Raw genomic sequence first — 21,851 nt, forward strand, 5'->3', positions numbered from 1 at the left:
CCACATGAGACGTCCTTCATTGACTCTCCATCAGTTGTTGCAACTTTTTCACTTAGGTCCCCACGACCTCATTCACAAGATGTTCAAAATGCTTCCCCAACATTCTTGACATAAAATAATCTTAAAAAATTAGGTTTCACATACAAATACAATTCCAAACAAAATTCCCATCTTTCCTCATCATCCCACATCCTTTTACATTATTCCACATCATTTCTGATCTTCCCATTCCACCTCATTTCTCATTATTCCACGTCATTTCTCTTTATTCCACGTCATTTCTCATTATTGCACATTTTCTACATTAGCTGACATCCAATCACATCATTCCTATATCAACTCACAGCCATTCACACCCATTCACATCATTCCTACATCCATTCACATTCATTCCTATATCAACTCACAGCCATTCACAGCCATTCACATCATTCCTACATCCATTCACATTCATTCACATCATTCTTACATCCATTCACATCATTCCTATATCCATTCACTTCCATTCACATCGTTCCGATATCCATTCACTTCCATTCACATCGTTCATATATCTATTCACATCCATTCACATCCGTTAACATCATTCTTACATCCACTCACATCCATTCTCATTCATTCACATCATTCTTACATCCACTCACATCCATTCTCATTTGTTCACTTCTTTCTTACATCTATTCACATCCATTCACATCATTCCTACATCCATTCACATCATTCCTATATCCATGCACATTCATTCATATCATTCCTATATCCATTCACATATATTCATATCCATTCTCATCATTCCTACATTCATTCAGATCCATTCTCATCATTCTTACATTCATTCACATCCATTCACATCCATTCTCATCATTCCTATATTCATTAACATCCATTCTCATCATTCCTACATTCATTCACATCCGTTCACATCCATTCTTATCATTCCTACCTTTATTCACATCCATTCTCATCATTCCTACATTCATTCACATCCGTTCACATCCATTCTCATCATTCCTAATTTCATTCACATCCATTCTCATCATTCCTACATTCATTCACATCCGTTCACATCATTCCTACATTCATTCACATCCATTCTCATCATTCCTATATTCATTTAATATTTTCACATTGTTTCTCAAATTTCTCAAAATAAAATATGCTCAATATTCTTCTTTTTGAATAAAAGATTCATGGGATTGACAAAATAAATTATACCCATGTTTTTCCTTTTAGTATAAACACTAATCCATTTATCTAAATAAATCATTTCTATAGTTCTGATAAATTGAATGATTCTAAAAAATCTGTGTATAACCTTCTTTATTTTTTTAACTATTGAATAATGCTCAAAACTCCTCTTTTAGCATAAAAATATCTATGCCCAAAATCTGATAGGAATTCCTCTTTTTGCTTTATTGAAATTATGCATAAAAATAAGATTTATCTTTTTATTGGAAAATTTTACCATAGCTTCGCTGTGCAATTTCTGAGAATGTTCAATTTTCTAAACTTGATTAAATATACACAATTGATTTATGATAGGAACTCCTCTTTTAGACTAAAATTTAATTATGCATACATAACATAATTATAAGCATAATTATGATTAAATCTCTTGATTATTCTAAAGTAACCGTTTCTCATTTCTAAAAATGTTAGCATAACCCTCTTTCAATTTAGAATGAGTTAATATGATTTTTTTAACTCATAATCAAGCTAAAAAGAATTAACCATCATTTTTACTAGATTAAAAATCATGAAAATATCTAATCTCTTTTTGTATCTTATCAAGCCTAGATTTTTGATTAGGATAAAGAGATTATCATTGAGAATCATCCTTCTACCAAGGATCTAACCATAAAGATGATTAATCTTTCCAAAAGAGAGATTTATTAACAAAAAATACTATAATTAAGCATAAAATTTAGCATTAATCTAATTAAACATTATGAATCATTGGAGATCTTGATTGCAAGAGAAAACCATTCCATTGAAAGGTTCTGAAGCATTAGAGGTGTTGAGAAGAAGAAAATCATTCAGAAGAATAGACAAAACCATTAAATTAGGGTTTACCTTTGATTTTGGCTTGATTCTTTGGATAGAAGTGAAGCCCACAAGCAAGTCCTTGGCCACCAAGAGGGGGAGGGTAATCTTCAAGAGATGATGGAGAATAGAGAAGCTCCAAAGCTCCCAAAAGAAGAGGCAAAATAGAGGGATAATAGAAATTACACTAAAATGAAGATAATACTAGCATGTAATTACTCAAAGATGAAAATACAAAGGAATGAGGGTCTTTTTATAGGTGAGGGAGGCCACTAACCAAGTCAAACTGGGTTCTAGAGGCTTCCAGCTTCAGTTTGATCCAATTTGGACAAGATTTGGATCAGTTTGGCTCACTTTATGATCCAGTTTGCATCAGGAGAGAGGAGAGATAAAAATATCTCATTTTTCTGAATTAAAATTCCAATTAATGATGATAAAATAGGCACCTACTTGATGGGGCTCTCCCTCCTTTTTGAGGTGTCAAAAAATTATCATTTTTACTAAAATATCCCAATTTTTAACTAATAAATCCAGTCCTTGGTCAACTCTTCATCTTATGTGAGCATTTACTCATTTTTGGGGTATTTTATTTTATTCTTTGTATTTTTCCCATCCCAACACTTGGATTAATCCTATTGGCCCTTTGGAACCTTATTTGGACCTTAATCAAAATTTTTGGAAAATGTGGACCCTTAGGCTAAGGTCTCCAATACACATATTCAGTTAATTCCTAAAATGAACATTGGAAAATTCATTTTGAATTTCTATTTTAGGGGAATTCATCTCATATTTTAGGAAGAATTTTGTATCCAAAAATATCTCAATTTTGTATTATCTCTCTCTAGAATATTTTCTCTCTCTAGGCCAAAATCAAGGAAAAATAATATTTTCTTGCATTTAGAATTAGGGGATGATTACAAAGACTGAAGGGAAGGTTCTTACACCTTTACATCTCAAAAAATGGGGGGAGGAATCTTACATATCCTACCCCACTTGAAAAATGGGGGGAGGAATCTTACATCCTACCCCACTTGAAAAATGTGAGATGTCCTTATCTCGCAGCTGGAGGATAATCTCTTTCTTCTTCGATTACTTCTAGTGTTACTGCCTTGGAAGTAGATGGCCAATCTGGGAACATCTCTCTCCGACTTCCCCTCTTTTGAGGCGGAGGTCTTGTATTACTTTACATTGAAGATAAGGGTTGGTTAGGGGGTCTACCTCTGGGGTTTCCTTGATTTTTACGGTAGGGACCTTGATTACTCTGGACGGAAGGAGCTGGCATCTAGAATCTTGGTCCTTGACTTCCTTGTCCCCTAAAAACCTTGATCCAAAATGAGTTGGGCAATCCATACTACGATGATCATATCCTTGGCAGTTAAAGCATTTAACTTCTTTGTTCAAGGGTGAAACTTTTGAAGTTGAATTCCAGGGGATTGTGTTCCAGAAAAAAGACCTTTCTTCTATTCTGGAACTTCTCGTATTCTCAGTAAGACATTGTTGTCTACTAGGAGGTGGAAAGTTGGAATCACCTTCCGGAGCTAGGAATCTTTTGAAAGATGATGGTGTTGGCTTCGATGGGACCTTGACATCAAAGGCCTTGGCGAAATCCTTTGCCATCCGCACTGCTTTAGCCATAGAAACTAGCTTAGCATTCTTTACTAGGGTATCCAAGGCTTCGTTCATTCCCCGAATGAACCTAGCCATCAGCTATTCTTCATCCAGTAGTGGTGGTGGCGAGTATTTAAGGAGGAGAGCGAATGCCTAGTGATATTCCTCCGTGGTTCGGCTTCCTTGGGGTAGCTTCAGGAACTCGTTCATCTTAGTTTCTAGGAAGTTGGGAGGACAGAATCTCTTCCTGAGGCAACTTTTGAGATCATTCCACGCTTGGGTGTTTCGATCCAAATGGTTTGTCTCACAGTGGTTCCTCCACGCTACCCTGGCTGTTTCTATGATCTTTAGCCTGGCAAGAGCCACCTTACTCTAGTTCATTGTACCTTGTGACATCGAAGTATTCCTCCATAGCTTCGATCCACTTCTCTACTGTTTCTCCCAAGTGCTCCCCTTCACATTTGAAAGGTCCAAACTAAGATCTATGAAGAGCTTTGCAAACATCTGGATCGAGATCTTCCTCATCGAGTTGAGGGTTAACATTCCTACCACAACGACCTCGATCCATGATCCTATCAATAAGAAAATTCTTTGTTAAGTCCCTTTTTTCCAACTTAACCAAGATGCTCAGGTGAAAAGACCACTTTATTTATAATTCAAATCCAACTTTAGATCCAACTGATTGTGGGGTTCCATAAAGTTTCGTCAACCCCCCTCACAGAATCTTAGGATAAAGATTCCTTCTACAAGAAGAAACATACAGAAGTCATTATGAGAAAATAGTTCATTCATATCCTTAACACACACAATAATGGTCCATCATACTAGTAATTTCATCTGAACACTTCCCACGAAAATTTTAGTTATTTAGGTTCTTAATTTGTCATTCCTTAATTGGGTCTACTGGGTCAAAGTTCAAACTGCGAACAATCTGTCAACACAATCATCTCATAGTGATCGGCTAAAAGTCATAATCGTTTTCGAGTTACTAACATCATCATTGGGATTCTCTCCATTCATCCTCATTATGGCTTTATTCAACTTATCTTCTTTCAACCACAATTGAGAAATCATTATCTTTCAATCAGATTCCAAATCAATTCATCAATTCTCAACCTGAATTCTAAAATCATATCAACTAGCATTTGAATTCATCATCTGGGATAGCATTTTTGCTTATAACTTCAAGGTCTTAGATTCACTCGTATATATTGTCAGTAAAGAGCTGTAGTTATACCCACGGTATATACGGGTAGTCACAGTCCTTCGAGCCTATAAGGTAAATACCATGATGTCTAGGCCACAAACAAGTCAGGGATTGCACACAATTGTAGTACTTCCTTTTAAAAACCCAATTCATTGACTAAAAGTCTTCATTAATGAAGCTTAAGGAATGAGAATACAACATGTAAATGCCCTTTCTGAGTTTTTTTTTTAAATATTAATTTCTTATAAAATTCGTTTTTCCTTCTTAGCCTTTTAACAAAGCTTTGATACTAGCTGTGAGACCACTGCTCCCTCTGTGCACTATTGGAATCCGGGGAGCTAGCAGCGGAAGTAGCAACCTTATGTGCAGGGTAGGGTTTCCAGCTCGGGGCCTCGTCCCATGAATGTCCGGACAAGAGACTAATCCCTCGGTTCTTCCAAAACAGAACCCGAAAAAACTTCCCTCGCCGCCCAGAAAGCATAGGCGATTCCTCCAAGGGAATTATTCTAATGTAGTCAAGGGCCTTAACTTCCCTTATTCATTCCGACCGAATCCGCGGATCACATGGCCGGATCAAGGGAGGAACTTGCACTTGGAACATAGAGACCAACATTTTTTTCCTGGTCTCAAAGAGGCACATCCATTGAATTCTTTTCCATAGAACAAGGATTATTCGTGATTTACTTCAACTATCGCAACTTGAACAAAATTGAATTTTAATTACAGGGATCCATCAGTCCAGCCTAACCATCCATCAGTTGAGCCTAACCCCATCCATCAGTCCCATGGGTTAGCCAACCGCCCAACCACTGTATTGATAGGATCCAATATGAAAATTTGGTTATGTTTTGTCCGGGGTACCAGGGGAAAGAGTTCCCAGGCCCCCTATGCAAAATGCAATGTAGACACACCACTTACGTACCCAATATGAAATTGCCTTTTACAGATTCAGCTCTCTTTAAAGCAGACTTGAAATGAAACCATAGTATTTCGAATCGTAATCCTCCAAAATATCGAGATCCAATTTCCACTTTTCCACTTTCCAACCGTGAAATCCAATTTCAGTCATTCCTTCCTCAGCGTACCTATGGCATCCTCGGCAACCAGAACGCTCACCACCTGCTCACTCAAGGGCCTTTTCGATAGTTCCTAGCCCATAGTACCTAGGAGTTTAATCACATAAAACCTATATGGACTCTCAGTTGGAGATCAGTAAGATCAACCAACAATATCTATGTAAAAGAGCCATGAACAAATCCGTTGAAGACCAACAATACCAATCAACCGAATCCATGCCTGTATTCAGAAAACAGCTCCAACTCATTTTCTTCCCCGATGCACGCGTGGGTATCTTCGGTGACCCAGAGCCTGAGCACCGTATGGTGAGCACTCTCTAGGCTCCTTCGCAGGTCACCTAGCACTTCACTCATAGGCTGTTCCTTGGTCCCTCATCCACTGTACCGAAAGCAACCCCATCCAGTCCCATGGGTTAGGAATTTGCTTAGGTTTTGTCTTGGGTACCAGGGAAAAGAGTTCCCAGGCTCCTTAGCCAGATATTCATGCAAACTTAAAACTAGTCACACCACTTACACACCCAATATGAAATTTCCTTTTTGAGAGAGTCAGTTGTCTTTAAAATAATCATTTAATGAGACCATAGTATCACTGATCATAATCCTCCAAAATATCCGGTTGAATTCTCATTTCCAATTATTCCTTCATCGATGTACCTATGGCATCATTGGCAACCAGAACACTCACCACCTGTCCACTCAGGGGCCTTTTCGATAGTTCCTAGCTCATAGTACTCGGTAATATATTCACTTATAAAAATCAAAATGGAATCTCCGTTGAAGATCAGCAACAAGATCAACCAACAGATCCATATAAAAGAGCCATGGACTCATCCGTTTAGGACCAGCAAGGTCAATCAACCAGATCCATGCCTGAATTTAGAAACAACTCTTACTCTGTGTTCCAATATCTCCCCCAATGCATGTGTGGGTATCTTTGGCAACCCAGAGCCCGAGCACTGTATGGTCAGCACCCTCTAGGATCCTTCGCAGGTCACCTAGCGCTTCACTCATAGGCTGCTTCCTTGGTCCCTCACCCACCGTAACGGAAGCTCACCATTTAAATCGAACCGAGGATGGTCAAGACCTTAGCCGACCTTGCTATGTGCGACGTCCTTCGTTGACTCTCCGTCAGCTGTTGCAACTTTATCAGTTAGATCTCCACGACCTCATTCACAAGACGGTCAAAATGCTTTCCCAGGATTCTTGACATAAAACAGTCATTTAAAAACAGGTCATAAATACAGTTTCTATAATGAACTCTCGTCTTTCCACATCGTTCCACATCAATCCACATTATTTGTAACGTGCCTCATGAAAACTCTAATACCATTTGTGACGTCCCTAGAATACACTCATCAAAGAAACATAGTCCGAATATAAATGATACCAACAAAATCATAAACCAACTCAAAATATAGTTTATGATATTACACATGATATACCATCTATACAATATTCACACTACATGACTATTCTCAAGGTACCACAAAGACGTAATCCAACATACCAATAATAATCAACAATCTACTCTAAATTATAATCACCGTGATGGCATATAAATTATAAACAAAAAAGAACAAAGGAAGAAGTTCCTTATCTTGAACAAAGGATAATCCAAGATTGGGAGTCATTCAATCACTCATAGATCATTTATAATCACAATCTCAATCTCAATCTCAATCCCATCACTATGGAAACTTCATGTTTTGTTATGAAGATTCTCATGAAGTAAGAATAAGGAAAACAAGAACCCATAACCTGTCTAATGAAAGATGTCTCTTGTCTGTTATCCTGTATGCTGCCCTACCACAGGCTGCAACTTGATTTGATCATAAAATCTTCATCAGAAATCCATTTGGGATCATCTAGGTACTCAAAACAACACGAAGCTATCTGGTCGACAAGCCGAAGCGGGCAGAATATCCAAATTCTTCTTATTTTGGTCGAAAATCGCGTTTTTAGTAAATGCGCTTCAAAAAGCCCTTGCTTACTTTCCAGTAACTTTTTAACTCTTTTTAGCTTCTCCCATGCATATATATATTCATGCTTTGAGTACAAAACTTTTAAATGGCATTGTGTGTGGCATACCTTACTGCTGTATTATAGTTGGATTTTTATTACTAAAAGATTCGTTATGTTATATATATATTTATTTATTTCATATATGTCAATATATGGATTATTATTTTTCCAACTCTGAGGACAGAGGTTTTTTTAAGACGGAGAGAATGTAACGACCTTTACTCTATCATTGAAATATTTGAAACATATTTCCAAGTTTGTAAATTAAATTAATATATAGAATTTAGAATGTTTGCATAGTTTCTGACATTGTTTTAAGTAAAACTATTTCTAAAGAGAACGGAATGGACGGAGTTTTTAGCACATATGACCATAACAGCAGAGACTGAAGCCATGCCCAGAAAAACATCAAGGAGTAGCATGGTTTTATTGTTTCTCTCTCCTATTCTATATTAGTGGCAGTTTGTCCCTGCGCATATTGAAATAGTTTTACTCAAAACAATGTCAGAAACTATGCAAACATTCTAAATCCTATATATTAATTTAATTTACAAACTAGGAAATATGTTTCAAATATTTCAATGATAGAGTAAAGGTCGTTACATTATTTAGAAATAGTTTTACTCAAAACAATGTCAGGAAAAAATGCAAACATTCTAAATCCTATATAGTATTTTAATTTACAAACTAGGAAATATGTTTCAAATATTTCAATGATAGAGTAAAGGTCGTTACATTATTTAATCCACGTCCATTTCATATTTATTCCCATTCTCATCTAATCACATCATTTTTCATCTCATCACTTCTTTCCTCATTTATCCTCATCAAATCTCATCCACTCGCATCTACCCATATCCACATCTCATCCACTCGCATCCACTCACATCTACCCATATCCACATCTCATCACATCACATTCATTCACATCTCATCCATTCATATCTACCTCGATCCACCTCACATCACATCCATTTCACCTCACATCTCATTCATTCACATCTATCCCGATTCACATCCCACATCTCATCCATTCACATCACATCTCATTCATTCACATCTATCTCGTTTCACATCTCATTCACTCACATCTATCCATTTGACATCACATCACCTCCGTCCATTCACATCCATCACATCACATTCATTTATATCCATCACATTCATTCTTATCACCATCTCATCACATACATTCTATCCATATTACATCACATCACATCTATCCACATCATATCTCATTCATCCCATCCACATTACATCACATCCACATCATGTCTCATTCATACACATCTCATCTCATTCATCCACATCCATTCTTTCACATACACATCCACATCCATTCTTCACATACACATCCACATCCATTCTTTCACATACACATCCAAATTCATTCTTCACATCCATTTTCATCACATACACATCCACATCCATTCTTTCACATACACATCTAGATCCATTTTCATCACATACACATCCACATCCATTCTTTCACATATACATATAATTCAGTTACTATTTTACCAAATTTCTTTCTTTGAATATACACTTAATTGATTTCTAAATTAGTTATGAATTCCAATGAGGAATAAATTTATCATTTATTTGAATAATTCAATCTTGATAGATTTCCTGAATTTTCTTTTTACAAACCGTGTGAATATAAAACGAAAGAAATTTCTCTCTTAGAGTATTTAACTATTCATTTATCAATTACTCATAGAATTTAAACATAAAATTTAAGAGAATTATAATTTTGATATAAAAATTCTTTATGCATCTATTTATGCATAAAAATCAACTTCAATGGGAATAACACTTTTATATAAAAGAAATTTCTTTTATGCATAAAAAGAATTTAATAGGAATAACACTTTTAAAATTCCTTTTATGTATCTATTTATATAAAAGAAATTCCTTTTATGTATCTATTTATGCATAAAATCAATTTAATAGGAATAACACTTTTAAAATTAAAAGAATTCCTTAATGCATCTTTCTATGCATAAAAATTAAATTTAATGAGAATAACACTTTTATAATAAAAAAAATTTCTTTATGCATCTTTCTATGCATAAAAATCAAATTTAATGAGAATAACACTTAAAAAAATCCTTTATGCATCTTTCTATGCATAAAAATCAAATTTAATGAGAATAACACTTTTTATATAAAAAAATTCCTTTATGCATCTTTCTATGCATAAAAATCAAATTTAATGAGAATAACACTTTTATAATAAAAAATTCCTTTATGCATCTTTCTATGCATAAAAATCAAATTTAATGAGAATAACACTTTTATAATTTCAAAAAATCCTTTATTCATCTTTCTATGCATAAAACTCAAATTTAATAAGACTAACACTTTTATAATAAAAATTTTCCTTTATGCATCTTTCTATGCATAAAAATCAAATTTAATGAGAATAACACTTGTATAATAAAAGAAATTCCTTTATGCATCTTTCTATGCATAAAAATCAAATTTAATGAGAATAACACTTTTATGATAAAAAAATTCCTTTATGCATCTTTCTATGCATAAAAATTAAATTTAATAATTAATATCAGTGATATCCATGCATATTCATAGGTGAATATGTACATGGAGTAATTAGAATATTTCTTTTAGATGCAAAAATGGTCGGAATTACTCTTTTGGAATAACATAAAAACAAACTTTCTTTTCCACAAAATTTTGAAAAATTTTGCCATAACCTCCTTTGTATGACTGACCATTTCTCATTTTTATCATTCTTTATTTGACTTTAATTAACCCAAATTAGATTTATAGAACTCTAATCTACACAATTTTCTAAATTCAATAGAGTAAACAATAATAAGAGTTTAATTAATCCCTTAGTTAATCTTTCTAGGATTAAGAAAGGCTGGAATATAAAGAAGAGAAGGGGGTGGCCTTTTCATCAAGGCATAGCATTTGAATTTAAATCAATCAACTGTAAAACATAAAAATCAAGAAAACCATAGATGTAAGAAAATTAGCTTACATGGGGCTTGTAAGCTCTCCTTTGGCTTGAGGGATTGAGGGTTCTACTCTTGTTTGAAGCAAGAGTGGCCACCAATTCACTTTGGAGAGGATTAGACCAAAAACAATTGAATTATTAAGAAATTCAATGTAGATGGCTCAGGACAGGAGTAGAGTAACAGTGCATAAGCACCATTAAGCTTGTACAAAGGAGAGAGGCTTCTGTTTATAGGAAAAAGTGAGCCTCTAACCAAGCAAACTGATTCTAGAATTTTCTAGATCAGTTTGGTCAATTTTTGACCATTTTTGCATCAGTTCAGCTTACTTTTTGGATCTAGTTTTGAAATAGGAGAGAGGAGAGATGAAATATCTAATTTTATTGATTTAAAATTGGGGGTAATGTGATGAGAAAAAAGGTGCCTCCTTCACGAGGGGAGATCCCCACTCTGAGGTGTCAAAATTCAGTTTTTTAATTGTTTTCTTTGGTCCTTAGTACATTCTTCATCTTATGTGAGCATTTACTCATTTTTGGGGGGTTTTTTTTATTCTTTAATTTATCTCCTCCCTAAATTTGGATTAATCTTATTGGTGCATAGGAACCTTAATCCAAAATTTTCAGAAAATCTGGACCCTTAGGCTAAGGTCTTTTGTGCACATTATAATTTATTTCAATTGAACCTTAGGAATTTCTTTTTGAACTTTTGTTTCGTGAGAATTTATTTCAATAAGAAGGGGATATTTTTTCATCCAAAGACATCTAAAAACTGAATTATCTCTCTCCAGAACATTCTCTCTCTCTCTAGGCCAATATAGATAGAAACAAGATCTGTTATTATTCTGAAAAGGGGATTGATTACAGGGGGAGAAATTAGACATCTTGAGGGGCTGGGGAGGAATCTTACACAAAGCATGTCAACTACAAGAGGTCAATAAAGTACAAAGAGTGGGTTGCACCATCATTAAGGTGTACATCTTCATCGACATCAAATAAAGACTTAGATGGCATCATTGTATTAGCCTCTAAGGCTCTAGGAACATAGTTATAAGTCCTAGATAACCACATCACCATGAACATTCTTGTAAGCCTAATGTTATAAAGGGGGTATTAAGATATAGGCCAAGTGTATTAGCCTCTAAGGCTCTAGGAACATAGTTATAAGTCCTAGATAACCACATCACCATGAACATTCTTGTAAGCCTAATGTTATAAAGGGGGTATTAAGATATAGGCCAAGTGGAGCCTTAGTGAACAAGGGTGTAGAAGGTGTGTGGGTGTGAATGGTCCTAAGGCGGCAGACACCTAACCCTAGGCCACTATAGCAAGCCTATTTAAAGGCACATTCCAAAGGCATTTGTATGAAGCATGAAGCTTAGTTATATTTTGAGCAACTTAATAAGCAAGAGTCATTCTTGCATTTTGGGTCTGTCTCCTCCACATCTTTTTGATCTAGCATAAGCACCACCTTTTCTCAAGAGTTCCTATATCCATTCACTTCCATTCACATTGTTCCTATATCCATTCACATCCGTTCACATCATTCTTACATCCATTCTTCATTTAATATTTTCACATTTTTCTCAAATTTCTCAAAATAAAATACCCTCAATATTTTTTTTGAATAAAAGATTCATGGGATTTACAAAATCAATTATACACATATTTTTCCTTTTTGTATAAACACTAATCCATTTATCTAAATGAATCATGTCTATGATTCTCATAAATTGAAAGATTCTATACAATTTGTGCATAACCTTCTTTATTTTTCTGACTATTGTGAATAATACTTAAAACTCCTCTTTTAGCATAAAAATATCTATGCCTAGAATATGATAGGAATTCCTCTTTTTGCTTTACTAAACTTGTTCAATTTTCTAAACTTGATTAAATATTCACAATTGAAATATGATAGGAACTCCTCTTTTAGACTAAAATTTAATTATGCATACATAACATAATTATAAGCATAATTATGATTAAATCCCTTGATTATTCTAAAATAACCATTCTTCATTTCTAAAAATGTTAGCATAACCCTCTTTCAATTTAGAATGAGTTAATATGATTTTTCTTACTCATAATCAAGCTAAAAAGAATTAACCATCATTTTTACTAGATTAAAAATCATGAAAATATCTAATCTCTTTCTGTATCTTATCAAGCCTAGATTTTTGATTAGGATAAAGAGATTATCATTGAGAATCATCCTTCTACCAAGGTTCTAACCATAAAGATGATTAATCTTTCCAAAAGAGAGATTTATTAACAAGAAATATTATAATTAAGCATAAAATTTGGCGTTAATCTAATTAAGCATTATGAATCATTAGAGAGCTTGATTTCAAGAGAAAACCATTCCATTGAAAGCTTCTCAAGCATTAGAGGGGTTGAGAAGAAAAAATTCATTGAGAAGAATAGAAAAAATCATTAAATTAGGGTTTACCTTTGATTTTGGCTTGATTCTTTGGATAGAAGTGAAGCCCACAAGTAAGTCCTTGGCCACCAAGAGGGGGAGGATAATCTTCAAGAGAGGATGGAGAATAGAGAAGCTCCAAAGCTCCCAAAAGAAGAAGCAAAATAGAGGGATAATAGAAATTACACTAAAATAAGGATAATATTGGCATGTAATTACTCAAAGCTAAAAATACAAAGGAATGAGGGTCTATTTATAGGTGAGGGAGGCCACTAACCAAGTCCAACTAGGTTCTAGAGGCTTTCAGCTTTAGTTTGATCCAATTTGGATAAGATTTGGATCAATTTGGCTCACTTCAGTTTGATCCAATTTGGATAAGATTTGGATTAATTTGGCTCACTTTATGATCCAGTTTACATTAGGAGAGAGGAGAGATAAAATTATCTCATTTTTTTGAATTAAAAAATCTACTTAATGATGATAAAAAAGGCACCTACTTGATGAAGCTCTCCTTCCTTATTGAGGTGTCAAAAATTCACCATTTTTACGAAAATATCTCAATTTTTTACTAATAAACCCAGTCCTTGGTCAACTCTTCATCTTATGTGAGCATTTACTCATTTTTTGGATATTTTATTTTATTCTTTGTATTTTTCGCATATCAACACTTTGATTAATCCTATTGGCCTTTTGCAACCTTATTTGGACCTTAATCAAAAATTTCTGAAAATGTGGACCCTTAGGCTAAGGTCTCTAATACACATATTTAGGTAATTCCTAATGCACGTTGGAAAATTTCCAACTTAACCAAGACGCTCGGGTGAAAAGACCACTTTATTTATAATTCAAATCCAACTTTAGATCCAACTGATTCTGGGGTTCCTTAAAGTTTGGTCAACCCTCATAGAATCTTGGGATAAAGATTCCTTCTACAAGAAGAAACATACAGAACTCATCATCAGAAAATAGTTCATTCATATCCTTAACACACACAATAATGGTCCATCAGACTAGTAATTTCATCTGAACACTTCCCATAGAAATTTCAGTTATTTAGGTTCTCAATTTGTCATTCCTTAATTGGGTCTACTCGGTCAAAGGTCAAACTGCGAACAATGTGTCAGCACAATGCACTAATCTCATAGTGATCTGCTACTGAAAGTCATAATTGTCTTCCACTTACTAACATCATCTCACTGGGATTCTCTCCATTCATCCTCATTGTGTCTTTATTCAACTTATCTTCTTTCAACCAGAATTCATAAATCATCATCTTTTAATCAAAATCCAAATCAATTCATCAATTATCAACCAGAATTCTAAAATCATATCAACCAGCATTCGAATTCATCATCTAGGATAGCATTTTTGCTTATAACTTCAAGGTCTTACATTCACTCGTATATATTGTCAGTAAAGAGCTGCAGTTATAACTTCAAGGTCTTACATTCACTCGTATATATTGTCAGTAAAAAAGAGCTGCAGTTATACCCACGGTATATACAGGTAGTCATGATCCTTGGAGCTATAAGGTAAATACCATCATGTCTAGGCCTCAAGAAAGTTAGGGATTCCACATAATTGCGGTACTTCCTTTTAAAAACCCAATTCATCGACTAAAAGTTTTCATTAATGAAGCTTAAGGAATGAGAATACAACATGTAAATGCTCTTTCTGAGTTTTTTTTAAAAATATTAATTTCTTATAAAATTTGTTTTTCCTTCTTAAGCTTTCAGTAAAGCTCTGATACCAGCTGTGAGAGACACCTGCCCCCTCCGTGCACCGAAATCCGGGGAGCTAGTAGTGGAAGTAGCAACCTTATGCGCACGGCAGAGTTTCCCACTCGGGGCCTCGCCCATGAATGTCCGAACAAGAGACTAATCCCTCAGTTCTTCCATAACCAAACCCGAAAAAACTTCCCTTGCCCAGAAAACATAGGCGATTCCTCCACGGGAATTATTCTAACGTAGTCAAGGGCCTTAACTTCCCTTATTCATTCTGACCGAACCCGCGGATCACATGGCCGGTTCAAGGGAGGAAGTTGGACTTGGAACATAGAGACCAATGCTTTTTTCCTCGTCTTAGAGAGGCACAGCCGTTGAATTCTTTTCCATAGAACAAGGATTATCCGTGATTTACTTCAACTATTGTAACTTAAACAAAAAATTAATTTTAATTAGAGGGATCCATCAGTCCAGCCTAATCCCATCTAGTCCCTTATGTTAGCCAACCGCCCAACCATTGTATTGATAGGATCTATTGGAATATGTTGGAATTTATGATCAATGTCATGGTCTAAGGTTAAAGCACTCAATAAAATGTAAAAGGACCATGTAATGTGAAGAGAATCTAGGTGAATGTAAGGGTCAAACCCCACTTGAAGTAGGCGAGTTTCAGAAGATTCCATGGAGGCTATATTCTAGGGAGCCATGTGGGGGGAGATGGCCTTGGATGCTCTTGATGAGATGTAAGCAATGATGTCATTCAAACATGTACACTTTGGCTATAAAATGGTGGCCCTCCTAATGATAAATACACGAATTTTATATGCTATGTGATGCTCCTTATTGTGCTGTCATTATGCTCTCTTAATCTTGGATTAAGTACTAGTTAATTACACTTTTGTTCATGTGACCACCATGGCTTATCTTGAACCACCATAGCTCTTTCATCACTCCATGATCTCATTAAGCTTTTATTATCACTCATTATGCTTTTCCCAACATGGTATCAGAGCCATGATTATCCCTAGGCATAGTAATTAACCACATTGATTAGTTTTTCATTTTTTCAAGCTTTCCATTAAAGCTTCACTGCACCCCCTGCTGGTATTTTGCTTCATGTGAGCTCTATACTCCACCAAATCTCAAGCTTTTTGATTCAAAAGAGAGCTAACAGCCGGCGCATTCTACACCTAGCTCGATTTGAGCTCCCACGAAGTACACGCGGTGCATTTTGCCCTGCAGCAGCCCGCCTCTACGAGCCCGCCTCTGCGCTACGAAATTCATCAAATTGGAGCTCTACAAAGAATGGTTTGCAAATTCCTCTTATGAGCATAACATTGATGCTATGAAGCTCCTCCTTGTTGATTTTCATGAGCAATGGTCCACTGTAGCTGCTGTTTGAACTAATTTCTCAGTGACAGTACATGCTGTGTTGCAGAGCAGATTTACAGAGATTGAAGCAACATCTTGGCATGTTTGAGTGCTGAGCTTAGAGCCAATACCTTGGTTCTCACTTGGTTTAAAGCATTTTATGTTTCTCATTTGGGAAGAGCCTCATTCAATTGCTCAAAGCTCACTCTATTTTTGGGGGCAGTTTTTTCCTCTTTAATTAATCATCTCCACTAATCATCATATAATTATCTATTGAGATGACATTCTAATATGCATGTTGAGTTGAATATCTCTTTGTAGTCATGCATTCGGATGCTGAATCATCTAATGAAGATTATATCAAAAAATCATTGAAACCCAAAAGCAAAACTAGAAAACCTAGGATCAAGTCTAGGCCCCGTTATTATCACTATGCAAAGGCCTATGGGTTTGGGGAATTCTTGAGTAATTTCATGCATATATATGGTGAAGGGGGATTCTAGCTTTTAATCTATTGCATTGTTCAGTTCCAATCATGGAGTCAACTTACATATCATCCTCTTTCATCAAGAAATTCAACGGTCATGACTTCCACACTTGGCAAGTCAAAATGAGATTTTTACTAATGAAAGAAGGAGTTTGGGGCATAGTCAATGGCACTATACCTAAACCTGCCACACGAGAAGGAGAAATCTCTTGGCAAACCAAGGATGAGAAAGCATTAGCTCTCATTGCCCTTGGAGTTGAAGATAGTTATATACATTACATTGGTAATGGAACATCTTCACAAATTGCGTGGAATTCACTGGATAAATCTTTTGGTGCTCAAGGCCTCCACAGCAAAATCAGTCTCAAAGTAGACTTTTACAGTCTAGAGTACAAGATTGATGAGACACTTGCATCTCACATCAACACCATGAAGAGCTTGATGGCCCAGCTCGAAGCCATCAATGAACCAGTCAAGGAGAGTGATGCCATAGCCATCCTCCTAAAGTCAATGCCATCCGAGTATGATACACTCATGCCGACCTTAAAGTATATGCAGGATCCCACTTTGGAGGGAATAGAGAGTGTTCTCTTGGAAGAAGAGAAGAAGCTGAAAGGTAGAGTCATTGATCTTGTCTCAAACCAGGCATACCTTGTTCGAAAGCAAACCGGCAAATCACTCCAATGTACACATTGTGGAAGGACAGGACACCTTGCTAAGAATTGCTACCACAAAGACAAGCCAAAGCGAATATGCACCAAATGTGGAAAGCCAGGTCACCTCGCCGACAAATGTTACACCAACCAGGCAAATATGGTAAGCACTTCGAATGATTCCGCAGAAGCAATCCAAGCATGCAACAATGTTACTACCTCTTTTGATGAAGCGGTAGATGCAGAATGGGCTTTCTAAAGCCAACAATGTTTATGCTCTCTCTTACCCAAATGTTTATGTATGGACACCTCTAACCACCGATGATGTAGGTTATGTGTTTTTATGATGCTCACAATATCTCTCAGTAGGCCATGTAGCCCTCAAGGGGGGATTGATGGGGAGTTGGGTCTCCATGACCAACAAATGATGACCGATGATGATGATGCCCATGGATATGATGTTGATGATGCTATGATGATGATGGGGTATGGGAGAGGAATGTTTTCATGTAGGAATGTTTTTCATGTCATGTCATTTTCTTTTCGCAATGTAGAAGCTATGCTCCCTATGAGCGATGCTAATTTCTTTTATGTACTGTAGAGCTATACTCCTTTATGAGTTAAGCTTTTTCTTTCATGTAATGTTTGGATCAAGGGAGGGCAATATACCATGCCATGATCAAGGGAGGGTATTGGAATATGTTGGAATTTATGATCAATGTCATGGTCTAAGGTTAAAGCACTCAATAAAATGTAAAAGGACCATGTAATGTGAAGAGAATCCAGGTGAATGTAAGGGTCAAACCCCACTTGAAGTAGGCGAGTTTCAGAAGATTCCATGGAGGCTATATTCTAGGGAGCCATGTGGGGGGAGTTGGCCTTGGATGCTCTTGATGAGATGTAAGCAATGATGTCATTCAAACATGTACACTTTGGCTATAAAATGGTGGCCCTCCTAATGAGAAATACACGAATTTTATATGCTATGTGATGCTCCTTATTGTGCTGTCATTATGCTCTCTTAATCTTGGATTAAGTACTAGTTAATTACACTTTTGTTCATGTGACCACCATGGCTTATCTTGAACCACCATAGCTCTTTCATCACTCCATGATCTCATTAAGCTTTTATTATCACTCATTATGCTTTTCCCAACAGGATCCATTATGAAAATTTGGTTATGTTTTGTCTCGGGTACTAGGGGAAAGAGTTCCCAGGCCCCCTAGCTTGCAAAATTCAAGTTAGACACACCACTTATGCACCCAATATGAAATTACCTTTTACAGATTCAGTTGTCTTTAAAGCAGACTTGAAATGAAACCATAGTATTTCGAATCATAATCCTCCAAAATATCTAGATCCAATTTCCACTTTTCCACTTTCCAACAAAAAATCCATTTTCAGTCATTCCTTCCTCAGCGTACCTATAGCATCCTTGGCAAAACAGAATGGTCACCATGTGGTCACCCACCAGAGGCCTTTTCGATAGTTCCTAGCCCATAGTACCTAGGAGTTTAATCACATAAGACCCATATGGACTCTTAGTTGGAGATCAGCAAGATCAACCACAACAATATCTATGTAAAAGAGCCATGAAGTCATCCATTGAAGACCAACAAGGCCAATCAACCAGATCAATGCCCGTGTTGAGAAAGCAGCTCTAACTCATTTTCTTCCCCGATGCATGCGTGGGTATCTTCGGTGACCCAAAGCCCGAGCATCGTATGGTCAGCACCCTCTCTAGGCTCATTTGTAGGTCACCTAGCACTTCACTCATTGGCCGCTTCCTTGGTCCCTCATCCACTATACCAGAAGCTCACCATTTTAATGGAACCGAGGTTGGTCAAGACCTCGGCGACCTTGCCACGTGCGACGTCCTTCATTGACTCTCCGTTAGCTGTTGCAACTTTTTCACTTTGGTCTCCACTCACGACCTCATTCACAAGATGGTCAAAATGCTTCCCCAACATTCTTGACATAAAAAATCTCTAAAAAAATACGTTTCACATACAAATACAGTTCCAGACCAAATTCCAATCTTTCCTCATCATCCCACATCCTTTTACATTATTCCACATGATTTCTCATCGTCCCATTCCACATCATTTCTCATTATTCCATGCCATTTCTCTTTACTCCACGTCATTACTCATTACTCTACATTAACTGACATCAATTCACATCATTCCTATATCCATTCACATCCATTCACATCTATTCACATCATTCCTACATCCATTCAAATTCATTCACATCCATTCACATCATTCTTACATCCATTCACATCATTTCTATATCCATTCACATTCATTCACATCGTTCCTATATCCATTCACATCATTCCTATATCCATTCACATTCATTCACATCGTTCCTATATCCATTCACATCGTTCCTATATCTATTCACATCCGTTCACATCATTCTTACATCCACTCACATCCATTCTCATTCATTCATGTCATTCTTACATCCACTCACATCCATTCTCATTCGTTCACTTCTTTCTTACATCAATTCACATCCATTCACATCATTCCTACATCCATTCACATCATTCCTATATCCATTCACATTCATTCATATCATTCCTATATCCATTCACATCCATTCATATCCATTCACATCCATTCATATCCATTCTCATCATTCCTACATCCATTCACATCCATTCATATCCATTCTCATCATTCCTACATTCATTCACATCCATTCTGATCATTCATACATGGCATCCTGAATGTGCCCAATCATGGTATCTTGTATACTAATGGAGAGCCAATACATAACCTTCTTGGCTCCCTGGTTCCAGTCTTTAAACTCTTTCACGTCTGCAGCAGTCGTGGATTTATGTCCGGTATCTCTGGTACCTCTTCGTGCTCACCTTCTATGTAGTCCCAATAGCCCTTTCCCATCAGGAAATTCGTCAACCTGAACCTCCAAGCATGGAAGTTATTCTTATCAAGCTTCTCAGCCACAATCTGGGTTATCCCATCATTTGACATTTTGCCAAACACACAATTTTACCTTTGTCCTACACAAACTTTTGTATTTTCTGCAGCGGTACTGTAGTACTCTCAAATGTCACAAGCCAGTGACTTCACTGTGCATACATACACCCAATGGCAACTGTTGACCTCTTTGCAGCACTCACAGTGTCTGCATAGTCAATTTGTCTTCCTGCAGTTCTTAAAACAGAGTTCTGCAGAGAATCGATGACTTACCCGCAGTGCTCGAAATCGCCTGCTTTCTAAAAAACGGAGGTCCAGACGCGCTTGAAACATGTTTTCGGCCCAAAAAAATTTGTCCGATAAGACAATATAGTAGCCCTATAGCTTTACTCCCGCGAAGAAAGCTCTTCAATCACAGATCGTTGCCGGTGCCTCCCGTAGAGCTCCCGACAAGGGTGTAGTCACCAAGACAAATAGGGAAGAGTAGTTGAAGCTCTTACCCTCGTACCGCTTCTTGTGGTTTTCTTGCTTGCAGCTCAGCCCTTAGCACGAACCAGGCTCTGATACCATGAAAAGATGCAGGGGGGAAGAGAGCTTGAGCTCTTGCAAGCGCACACACACACTCACAAAACCCTAATAGAGAACACCCAAGGTGAGAGGCTGAAATCTTCTTCTTCTTCACTCAACACAACACACCATATACAAGATAAGAGTACACACAATATGAAAGGTACTCAACCAATACATACACAGGTTCTCTATAGTGTGAACCCGACTAAATGAGCTGGCGCTATAACTATGCCAGTCTCTAGAATGGCTGTCATACATCCTGTCATCCCACTGGCCACATATCACCCAATATCTCACCAACCATGCCAGTGGTGTAAGTGTGGGGCCTATCCCCCAGGCGGGTCATTAGTGTCCACCGCCTCACTAGACGAGCTCGATATCTCAACAAACCTAACCAAATTCCAAACTGGATCCCATCACTACAGTGGTTGGGAGGTTGGCTAACCCATGGGACTGGATGGGGTTAGGTTGGACTGATGGATCCGTAAATCGAGACTCAATTTCTGTTATTACGATAGATAAAGTAAATCCCGGATAGTAATTGTTCTATGGATAGGAATCAACGGTTGTGCCTCTTGATGGGGAAAAAGGCGTTGATCCCAATGATCCAAGTGCAAGTTTCTTCCTTGATCTGACCGAGTATCTTTATAGGTGCAGTTGGATCAGTTAGACTAGTAATGGTCTTGACTACGTTAGAGTAAAAAGTTAACCTGGTGGAATCGCCCGTGCTTTCCGGGTA

This window comes from Cibotium barometz, chromosome 41, assembly GCF_041138505.1.
Source record: "Cibotium barometz isolate CiBa-2024 chromosome 41, ASM4113850v1, whole genome shotgun sequence".
In the NCBI taxonomy this organism is placed as follows: Eukaryota; Viridiplantae; Streptophyta; class Polypodiopsida; order Cyatheales; family Cibotiaceae; genus Cibotium; species Cibotium barometz.